This window comes from Pogona vitticeps, chromosome 8 (assembly GCF_051106095.1).
Source record: "Pogona vitticeps strain Pit_001003342236 chromosome 8, PviZW2.1, whole genome shotgun sequence".
Lineage (NCBI taxonomy): Eukaryota > Metazoa > Chordata > Lepidosauria > Squamata > Agamidae > Pogona > Pogona vitticeps.
Window position 1 is genome coordinate 24,333,734 of NC_135790.1, and position 11,780 is coordinate 24,345,513.

General features: G+C 44.1%; 1 long non-coding RNA gene across 1 annotated transcript; it reads left to right on the top strand.

Annotated features, from left to right (window-relative positions):
• The first annotated feature begins 497 nt into the window (after window positions 1-497).
• On the top strand, window positions 498-10,723 carry LOC144584139 (uncharacterized). The gene is made up of 3 exons (XR_013538215.1): window positions 498-591; window positions 7,812-9,998; window positions 10,505-10,723. It is a non-coding gene; the product is annotated as an uncharacterized LOC144584139 (long non-coding RNA).
• The last annotated feature ends 1,057 nt before the right edge of the window (window positions 10,724-11,780 follow it).

Consider the following 11,780-nt stretch of genomic DNA (forward strand, 5'->3'; position numbering starts at 1 on the left):
TCCGGGCCTTCCTCGGCGTCAGACCCCTCAGCCGTCCCTGCTGGCTGTGTCGGATGATTCGGGTAGTTCTGGGTGGGAGAAGACGATCTGCCAGGTATTGAGGTCCCAAACCGTTTAGGGCTTTATATGTAATCATTAACACTTTGAAGTCAATGCGGAAATGGACGGGCAACCAGTGCAAAGCAGCCAGAGTGGGGGAGATATGTTGGTGTTTTCTCACCCCACCAAGAAGCCTGGCTGCCGCATTCTGGACCATCTGAAGTTTCCGCGTCAGCCTCAAAGGTAGCCCCACGTAGAGTGCATTACAATGGTCTAGTCTTGAGATTACGAGCGCGTGCCCTAACCAGGAAGTCTTCTACTTGTAGGTTTCTTATGAGGCCATGTTTTGTGGAGATGACCTTGGTTTAAATTCATTGTCAAAGAGATCTTGGCTGAAGTGGAATTAAAGACTCACTTTCAGATATATCGGTCCCTCTTACTTTGCAGGTCACTTCCATGCCGATGGGCTTACTATGGCACCATGCCCAGTTGGAAGCTATGAGCCCAGAGAACGTTTCACAAGGTCCACCAATGCTTCCTTGTACTTCCCAGGTTTGTGACTTATATTATCTCTATTTTGCACAATGCAAAAAGCTGTTTCAGCTCTAAATCACACTACTAATTAGGTTGTTCTACACTGTCTGACAGTTATAGTGCTTATTTACTACCCTCTGGCATAAAACAAGGCACATTAGACACCAAGGAAATTTCCTAGAAACCCATACATGGAGGCTTTTGAGAATTATTAGTAACATTTTAGAAGATCTGAAGTTAGATTACTGTTTGCTTGGAAATTGCTGATATTCTAGGAAATGCGTAAATCCATGACAATTGCTGGCAAAGGCAATGCACCCCAAATCTGGCTGAACATTTTTTTGTTTGGATTGTTGGATGGTAAACCACAGGTAAAAGAATCCGAATCCAGGACAGAAGGACTCAGGTTAATGATTGTCAGGGGAAACATCATCATCTAGCAGATTGTGCTGTTAGCCTTCCTGTGTCCCATCGCTAAACGAAAGCAAGCTCACCATCTCATTCGCCTCTCTACGCTTCAAGATTTTCTGCATGGTGATGCCCACATATTCCTATGGGAAGTCCATCTCAAAGAAATTAGGCAGCTGATGGAGTCCTTTCTATTAACAGGCAGGTTTATTTTACTTACAAGTGATGTCCATTAGGACAGGAGATGGATGGCTTGAGCAGCGGCCTTTGTCGTGGCATTTGTCATAATGGATGATACCTGCATGTGAAATAAACCTGTTTTAATGGAAGTGACTACATGAGCTGCCTGCCAAGAGGGCACCTTCATGAATATGTATCCCATGTGTTCAACCTTGTTGGATATCAACCTAGGGAGCACAATGGTGCCTGTTAATTGGCACGTGTAACTATAACTTGTCATTATCATCATCCAGTTTCTAAAGGAGCGTGGGATGCAGGAAATTACACTTCTCAATGTATTCAAAGCTAAACAGAATCCCTGCACAAGAGGAAACTAATTTGATGCAGGGTCATGTTTTGCTAATAGGCACAGGCAAGGTAGAAAACTCCCTCTACTTCCTTAACACTCAGGAAGGCCTGAGATCAGGACTTCTATGAGAAAAAGTTCTTCATTCTTGGCAACGGATTCCAGAAGGCATTGGCCAAGGCAAGTGACCTCCATTGCAAAATGATCTTAACTCCAGATATCTTAAATCAACAACTCCATCAAACACACGGCTGAACAGACAAGAACCTTCTGTTTTGATGGCAACATGTGGCTGTCATCTGAGTTGATTGGTTCCTCCACTCCTTCCTCTCCACTCCCAGAAGACAAAGGAGTAGATCACTTGGGGAATCACAGGTTAGGTGCTAGAGTCTGGGGAAACAGACTGTATTCCACATCCCACCTTGTGTGCCTTGGAAGTGGCAAAAGCTAATTAAGTTGTAAGCTACCTGGTATAGAGGTTATTGCAGAGATGGGAGAAGCTACATTTTCTGACTCCCTCATTGCAGTTTTTGTACTTGAAGGTCTTCCCTGGAATTTCAGGTTCATTATCCATCCACATGTTAAAGTGCAGGATGGGCACAGACACCATAGAGAGGTTTTGTTTTGTTTAGTTTCTATAAAACACCAGTTCCCAACCTTGGATGTTCTTGGACTACAATTCCCAGAAATCCTAGCCAGCCTAGCAAGTGGCCAATGCTTCTGGGAGTTTCAGTCCAAGAACATCTGGGGACCCAAGGTTGGGAACCACTGCTGTAGAGGATCATGGGGTCATCTGTCAGGACAAACATGGTGGTCATCCACAGGATGAATACCCAATAGATGGATGGCACCAGAGCCAAAATTGACAGGGACGTTTCCTTCCCTCTCCCTCCCTTCCTCTCCCACACACATATAGAGATTATAATGATATTAGGCTGTGAGCTCTATACAGCTACACTGCTTTGAGTTTTCAATTCCTGCTATACAGTATAGTCCAGAATCCTGCTAGTCTTTATGTAAGGTTTGCATAAATTGATTTGGCTAACAGTGGCTGGTGACATGTCTTGGTTTTGTGCCAGGTTGCCCACCTCTTAGCACAACCGAAATTCACCCTGGCGCCTTGCCAATCAGCAACAATTAATCACAACCACTTACACAAGCAACAACAGGATTTGAGCCATAGAAACTCAAAATGTACCATTTACAGGAAAAGCAAAGCAGTGTGGAGATTACTTTTGATAAATTTTCATTTATTCCAACTAAAATTTCAGAAAATGCCAGGCCCATCTGATCTGTTCTTCTTCTTTAATAAAACAAAAACAAGCAAACAAAACTCTGCTGCTATTTTTCCCCCTTATTTCCCTATTTTCTCTGCACTGCCTTACCTTCTGGATTATTTGTTGTTATCCGTACGGTGGAATATTTTTAAAAGTCGTGCTGTAATGAGTGGGGAAAACCTGTTCGGTGTGAATGCGTTTTGCAAATTAACAAGTAATTGGGCAAACTCAATTAAAAAAAATAATCCAATGGTGGCACATCGCAAACTGGGCTTGCTTCATTTATTTTGATAATTATCATTTGTCTTTAATTATTTCCTCCCTAGCACACTAGTGAGTGGAATGAAATATGGCTATTTTTCTAGTGGGACTAATAATCAATGCAGCAGAGGTGCTTTCTCAACCTTCTGCCTGCTAACAAATTGCTGCTGAGATGATCAGCTTTGGATCTGAATGATCCTCCTCATCATCTATATAACAGATATTATATAATCTGTATAATAATCTTAGAACTGCTGAGCTGGGAGGGATCCTATGGATCATTTAGGCCCAGTGGGGAACTGAACTTACAACCTCTGGCTCCACAGCCAGTTACTTAAGCCACTGAGCTAGCCAGCCATGTTGGTTGTGAACAATATTGCAGTGAAAGTGGGGGGAAAAAAACTCAAACGTTCGAGGCACCATTTACTGAACTTCTTGGTTACATTGAACAAACAGTAGAACCATCTGTTTCAGAACATGGACCCGGAGTTTCTTGGCCATCTCTCGTTCCAATTCATTTAGGGCTACACAGTGGAGGTAGCATGGATAACAATGTATTCCTAGGTCTCAAAATGCTTTCAAATTCCAAATAGCCAGTTATAAATGTACATCCTGAATAAATAAAGCCAGTCCAGATTGGGAGTCAAGGCAGTGATGCACTTGTTTCCTACCTTAACTTCCACTCTATGTAATTACAAAAGATGAGCTTTAGTCTTTGATCTCTTTGTCTGGACTGTGTCACTTCCTCATCTTGTTTTTGAGTCTCAGCATCAAAAGCCCTCAAGGAAAGAAACCAGGAACCTTTAGTTCTATGGACATCATGTTGCTGCTTCTTGTGATGAACTATTGGAGCTGCAGTACTGCTTAGAATATCTCCTAGTGAAGTTCCCTCAGTTTCTGGACTGGGTGCATCTCTTGGGTCCTCTTGGAGAGGAAGATAAAATAGAATAGTCTTTTTTCATTCAGTGAACACTTGACCAGACTAGCAGTTGACTTCCATGTCAACACTAATAACAAAATGGCATTTTCCACTGCACTCAAGGACAGCAACCTAACTTTGCAGGCACACAGGAGGCGATATGGAACTCACAATTCTGGCCTCCAAATCTTTATGCTGCTTACACCACCACGTTGGCCACCTGAGATGAAAAGTTCCCCAGAGAAATAAAACTCTAGTTTCACTTTCCAACCACCCCATTGCATCCCTTCCTACATCTGTCCACATGAAGGGCCACTTAATGGTTAAGAGGAAGAAGGCATTTCAGCAAGTGACGCTTGTCATGTAGCTCAAAGGTAAAGGACCTCTGTCCTGTTTTTCATGTGGACACAACCTACCAGCTTCATTGCCTGCTTGTCCAGCTTTTAGTCTAATGCTTCCATTTGCTGTGCTTCATTTTCTACCTATGATGCTTCAGATGTTATCAGTGCTAAAGTTCTGTGTGTTTAGAGTTGGGCACGAACCGAACTACAAATTTAAAAAAGAAAAAAAAAACATCATGCATAATGCTGTTTCGTGTGGTTCAGTTCATGTAAGCTGTTTTACCAAAACAAAACGAACGGATGAACTTTTTTTCCCCACTTGGTGCATTGTTTTGCTTCGGTAAAATGGACATTCCCCACCCCCTTCCCACTACCCCCATCGCCTCTTTACCTGGTCCTGCCACCTCATCCTCTTTCTACCCCACTGCTGCCATCTTAAGAGACACTGGCTTCCCTTCTGGGAGCGTGGCCTCCTGTCTCTTGCGCAGGTGCATGCCTATCAGCTGGTAGGCTGGCCCATGCCCAGAGACAAGCCGGCCTCGCTCCCAGAAAGGAATCTGGGCTACTGCCTCTGAAGATGGTGGCCAAACCAAGTAGGGAGGAGACACGGATTTTGGGAAGAGGGCAGGTGGGTGGCATAGGGGGTGGAGGCATTAAGTCCTCCCGCCTCCAGGACACACCAGGAAAAGGAACCATAAACCAGTTGGTTTTTCTAGGGTTCAGGGGTGGTTTGTGGCTCTTGGTGCATGGGTAGCCACCAACCACCCAGGTTCATTATTTTTCAAATTGTTGTAAGTGTTACTTTGTCATTTTCTTTAGCCAGATGGAAATGCATTCAAAGAACGTCTGGCTGGTGGGATTAATTCCAGGCAGGTTTCATTTATTTTTCCACTCTTGTTATCTCAACGCCGTTCCCTTTTTCACGCCCACCGTGAAGCAGCTCCATTGTTTGAGGCACACGGCTCCGAAGCCTAGTCACACATTCAGAATGTTTGTCATTCATGCAGGTAACCCGGGTGTTTGTGCTCAGTCTATTGCCAGTCTGTGAAACCCATTCATCACTCTCCATTCAGAATACAAATGTGGGTTCGGCTTTTAAAAATAAATAAATAAATAAATAACAATATAGACCTAGTTCCCTGATGATCTTGGTCCTCTTGGTGTTAACTACATTAACAGACTACAGTAATTCTGCATCCACGTGGGTTCATAGACTGGTATCTTTACAGAGATTTTAATAGTTCTCTTTCACATTTGATCATCTCTCAGCAAAATCCCTATTCCTTTCTCTCATTCCTAGCTATTGTGTTTTATTTCAGCAAACTGGATGGATAGTATTAAAGGTTCAATTCTGCCACCTGCTGGTGTGGCAGTGGACATCCTTGATTCTGGTGTCCTTGTCACGTTTCAAGAGAACACACAATCCTGTGTTCGATTTTTATAGTTTGAAGTCTATAGAAATGATGCCATGTCTAGCTCAGTCTGCATTTGCTGTCTCTTCCCATGATCTGCTAACCGATTGTTTTAACAGCGGGTCCCAACGTTGAGAACTTTATTGCAGGATTGTGCTCCAAATGCAAAAACAGGCAATACCTTTATAAAGGTAAAGGTAAAGGTTCCCCTTGACAATTTTTGTCCAGCCGTGTTCGACTCTAGGGGGCGGTGCTCATCCCCGTTTCAAAGCCATAGAGCCAGTGTTTTGTCCGAAGACAATCTTTCCGTGGTCACATGGCCAGTGCGACTTAGACATGGAACACCGTTACCTTCCCACCGAGGTGGCCCCTATTTATCTACTTGCATTTGCATGCTTTCGAACCGCTAGGTTGGCGGGAGCTGGGACAAGCAACGGGCGCTCACTCCGTCACGTGGATTCGATCTTACGACTGCTTGGTCTTCTGACCCTGCAGCACAGGCTTCTGCGGTTTAGCCCACTGACCACTAAAAATATCATCACACAGTAAATAAGTTTTCATGGATTAAGCACCACTTCATCAAGATTGTAGCAGTGCGAAGACCTTAAAATCCAAAACTTAAAGTCCAAAAGTACAGAACAAGATGGTTTTTGCCAGGGAAGTTGCTCTTTGCCCCTAAATCTCATTGAAGCCCATTTGAAAAACCTCACTGAGACTTATATCTACCAGTCTGATTGGACATCATAACCAGGATTTAGTAAAGTTACTTTATCGGACTACATCCCACAGAAGCTCATAGCTAGCATAGCCAATGGTCATATGGGCTGGGCAATCCTTTGAGATGTAATCCGAAAGGTAACTTTTCCACATCTACCAATGAAAGATCAGAACGCAGGGAATTTGAAACTGATCTTCATGGAAGAACATATCTGTGCATCTGTAGGCAATTCAGCACACAACCTGGTCCTGCAGGTTTTGAATTGTAGATGGGGAAAATGAAAGAGAGAGAGAGGGAAAAAGACCCATTATCAACCCTGTTCCAAAGAGTCCCTTCCAGCTCTTTAATTCTGCAGTTCAAAGATTCAGAGCTAACCAGGTGCTTGCTGCTTTTGCGATGACTCCATTTGCCTCTGACAGTACATTCCGTAATCTCCATTACATGTACATTTCTGTAATACTGCGCCCTATTAGAAGAGCAATGTTGGAATAAATGGAATCCCTGTTCCTTCCACCACCACTGCCAGTTTGCATCAAAGACTTTGTACGGGAAATCCATCCTGCGACAGTGATGCTGGCTTGCAAGTCACTTTTTTCATATTCCACCCTGCTTTTCACATGCTGCCGCTCTGCAGACTCAAGGAATCTGGTACTGTAGTCTTGAGATCTTTGTTCAAGTTTCTGGGTAAGTGGCAGGTTGGACTACAAATGATCCTGCTTTGTGGCAGACCGTTGCTCCATTTCAGCCAAAGGCGCTACAGAGTGACATTATCTCATTATCTTGGGTAACAGGAGTCTATCTTCATAGCTAGTACCTAATATTTTAGCTGGGGACTGAACTGAGTTGCATCTGTATAAATGCAAGTGCTTCTTTAATGAGCAACAGACCTACCTGTGAACTTTCTGTGGGTTGGAAGTGAGACCTTTCAGTACTTTCACGCCAAGACTTCTTAGAGTTTCTACATATGGTTGCAAACCTATGGCCTTATACTTACAGTATCTTCATTGTGAAGGTACCGGCTGCACTGCAAAGCATAATGGATTATCACAACGATGGAAGCTGCTATCAGGGCCATTATTACAGAGGCATGGATCTTGGACCATTTCTGGGGACATATAAGGTTGAACATCTCTCTAAGCAGGGCTACAAGGTTGGCTCTCAGGAAGCCAGGCTCCGTGCAAAGAAAGTTTGACGTCTACAGAAATGATGCCATGTAAGAAAATATGTCTAAGCAAGTTTAGCACATCATGGAGCAGATGAAATTCCACAACCCATACTTTGGCAGAATTCACAACAGCATCACTATATTTGAAATTATTGCAATCAATATAGTCTTTGTTGATTTTTTTCTCCCTTTTCTTTTCCTTCCCATCCAGGGGTCAAACAGTGCTTGAAGTGTCCTGCTGGGTATTTTTGCCCTAACGGATCAAGTTACCCTAATCCCTGCCCTGCTGGGACTTACAACCCTTTACAAGGGCAAAATGAATCTTCAGACTGCAGAGCTTGTCCTGCAGGAAAAGCGTGCACCCAAGCTGGCTTGGCTAAGCCGGATTCTGAGTGTATGCCAGGGTATGTACAGATCATCATGCCTCCTTTTTTTCTCTTTTTCCTTGAAAATGCTATTTTTTTTCAGGATGGTTGAAGCCACCAGGTCTGGGACAAGAGGGACCTAAAACAGGAGCATGCCTAAAATGGGAGTCAAGGAGCAGTCTTTAGAAGCATCTAACAAATTCTTTATTTATGAAAGTGGAGCTACTCTTTGCCTGTTGTATCCTAGTTGGTGGTCTAATACGATCTATGAATCTATGCTGCTGAAGCTATGGTGCTATAGTGAATGGGAAGGGCTGTATTTGGGAGCTAGTTCCATTCACAGCCCTCACATCAGAGGTTCACTAATGCCAGGGAAGAAACTGACTGTGGACTGAAAGCCAGAGCAATTTACCCCACCTCTGATAATCAAAGCCAGTTGCCTCCATTGTCCTTTTGTTGGCATTCACCCCATTGATGGTTCTTATGTGCCTACCATTAAGATTTGTTGGGTTAATGATCACAAGAGATAGAGTCTTCTTTGTGTTGGCTTCTAAACTTTGGAACTCCCTTCCCCTTGTGTCTTGCCCTTTCTGTCGTGTCTGACTCTTCATGACCCCATGGACCAGAGCACGCCAGGCCCTCCTGTCTTCCACTGCCTCCCAGAGTTTGGTCAAATTCATGTTGGTCGCTTTGATGACACTGTCCAACCATCTCGCCCTTTGTCGTTCCCTTCTCCTCTTGCCTTCACACTTTCCCATCATCAGGGTCTTTTCCAGGGAGTCTTCTCTTCTCATGAGTTGGCCAAAGTATTGGAGCCTCAGCTTCAGGATCTGTCCTTCCAGTGAGCACTCAGGGTTGATTTCCTTACTCAGATGTATAGAGAGTAGGAATTGTGTCACTCACCACCAGTGATGTCATACAGTGGAGACTATGACAACACCATTGTTGTACACAACAGTAGCAGGAAAAAAAAATGTCTTCTGAGGAGCAACTGAGTTTTGGTGGAGATGTGACCACCGGGAGAGGTCTGTCTCCTTTATGGTGGTTCTCCTGCATTTTGGAACTCCCTTTCAAGAAAAGCTTAGGCTTGTAATGGGTGGATGCTGTACTTCTTTTAAAGGATGTTTTTATGTAGCTTTCAAGTTGATTGAATTAAACCGATGTGTTTTTAAGCCTGAACTTTCTCTGGAAGCAAAAAATGATGAAACTTGGGGCACATCATGAGAAGGCAAGTGGCTGGAGAAGACACTCATGCTAGGAAATGGTGAAGGCTGCAGAAAAAGGGGAAGAGCAAATATCAGATGGATTGACTCAATAAAAGAAGCTATATCCTATAGTTTACAAGAGCTAAGCAGGGCAATTAATGATAGGGCACTTTGCAGGTCGCTCATTCATCCATAGGGTCACTCACTATATGTCAAAGAGCCAGGTTTAGGCTGAATATCAGGAGAAACTTCCTAACTGTTAGAATAGTACAACAATGGAACCTATGACCTCAGGAGGCAGTGAGCAATCCAACACTGGAGGCATTCAAGAAAAAATTGGACAACTATCTGTCAGGTCTGCTTTGATTTGTATTCCTGCACTGAGCAAGAGGTTGGACTCAATGGTCTTAAGGGCCCCAACCAACTCCATTATTCTATGATTCTTTGAAACAGCACTTCATTAACCAGTTGCAATTTACTGCTCTCACTTATACAATTTCTCACATTAATTGCCAGCAGAATTTGGGTTTGTCACACTTTTATTTGTGCACCTGCTGGTTAACCTTTCTACACTGGAGTGAGTTCCAGTTTTGGAAGGGTGGAAGGTAGATTAAAAATCAAATAAATTGTAAGTGATTTTCTTAAAGAATGGAAATTAAATGTTATAAGTTCCATATCGCTTTGCCACCAGGTATGTTTGCCCAGTCGGTTCCTCCAGTCCTCACGCCCCCAGCAATGCTTGTCCTGCAGGAACATTCAGCAACCGTTCCGATCTCTTTGATAAATCCCAGTGTGAAACTTGTCCAGAGAGATTTGTCTGTACAAAAGGTACGATGTTCGTATTCAGTTATATATAAAATGTGCAGAAAAGAAGCACGTATGAGGTGCCGCTCCAGAAGCAAAGCTAGATGGATACACCATAATGCACAGAATTTTCTACTAGTATCCTTCTCTTTCTGTGTCGATCTGCCTGCCTGCCATTTTCCTACCACAATGCCCTTGGAATAACTCACAATTTGGCACCTCGTATGGATGGTGCAAAAGGGAGGCAGGAAGTCGCTGCTGAGTTGGCAATGAAAGCCAAAACTGGGTTACTTGAGGGAATGAGGAAAAAGAGAACCTGTACTACTGCTCCTCTGAATGAGGATCCTCATTCTGGAGAAATCACTGGGAGATTGTCTTCGACGTGTGGAGGGATTTTCCAAAATGGTCCTCTCAGTTTTTCCATCCAAAGATTGGGAGGACAATCTGAAGAGGCCATTTGCAGAAAATTCTACCAAAACACCGTTCTGGGCTGAGCTATCAGTGGTGATAGTTCATCACTATATTTTCAGGCACAGGAGGGAAGCAGAAGCCCCCCACCCCATGTCCAGCGGGTCACTACTGCCCACCAGGAACCAAGCACGCAATGCAGTACAAGTGTGGCGCCGGCACCTGGAGCAACCGGACAGGTCTAGTGACAGCGCAAGACTGTGCCTTGTGTCCATCAGGGTGGTTCTGTATGGCAGGTGCTCAGGCCCCTTCGGGAAGCTGCAGCGCAGGCCATTACTGCCCAGAAGGTAAGGAGCAGCCAACCAGAGAAGGGGTTCATTTCCCACACTTATATGCATTGATGGGTTTCTTCCAGTTCATTCTTGTGGGACTGTGAGTCCTGATGAGGGAGGAAGTTGTGAGATCAAGGCATCAAGGATGGCAGATGTCCTTGTAGGCCAAGATCACAACCTGTGAGGCATAAGCTTGCGGCTTTTCTCGGTTCCAGCATTCCACATGGGCATCAAAATGGAGAGTGGAGATATTTGATGCAAATCACGATTCCAAACATCTTCCAGGACTCTAGCCTGCTGCTTCATAAGGGCATGTCAGCTGTCTTGTATACCCATAAGGACTTCATCAGCTGTCTCACTGTCAGACCAACGTTATGTGTCTTGGCTTGTAAAAACAACCACAGCTGGGCAATGAGTAAGGAGGCAATATGGTGTAGTCCATGGACGGAAAGCCTCCAGTTCAGAAACATTCCAAATAGAGGGCAACACCTCCTCATGAACCAGTTTGTAGCAGTGTAGACTTCTGATTCCAGTTTTTTTCAGAGGGGTTGTTGTCCAAGGTCCTGGTTGTTGTCCAAGGTCCTGATCCTGTTTGGGGAGCATGGCTGAGACCTTCAACTATCTCCTGTAAAGTCTGGGCTAGAACTTGGAACAAATCCATTGCCCCCCTGAAATTAGAGTCGTCAGCCACCACTGGATTGCGGATTTATTTATACCAGCATTGCCTCTCTAAAGATCAAGTTACATGCATTTATAAACAGCAGAACTCCCTTGGTTTGTTAAAAAAATTCTTTTTCCTTTTTTGTCTCGGTGCACATTTTTCTTACCTTTTTATTTTGTAAATTAGCTTGCCTTGTTTGGTGATCAGGCGGTAAGCACAGGCTTTATTTGCAAGCCTGATTGCTCAGGCCTGCAGTTCTGAGGAACCCTGTTGCTGGAGGACTGATGTGCCGACCATCTTGTCCAGTTGGACGCTAATTGTGAGCTGCTTGCCATGGGCAGCTTCCCAGGATCTCAGGCTGAGGGCTTTTCCAGAACAACTGCCTAAGGCTTTTGAATTAGGAAT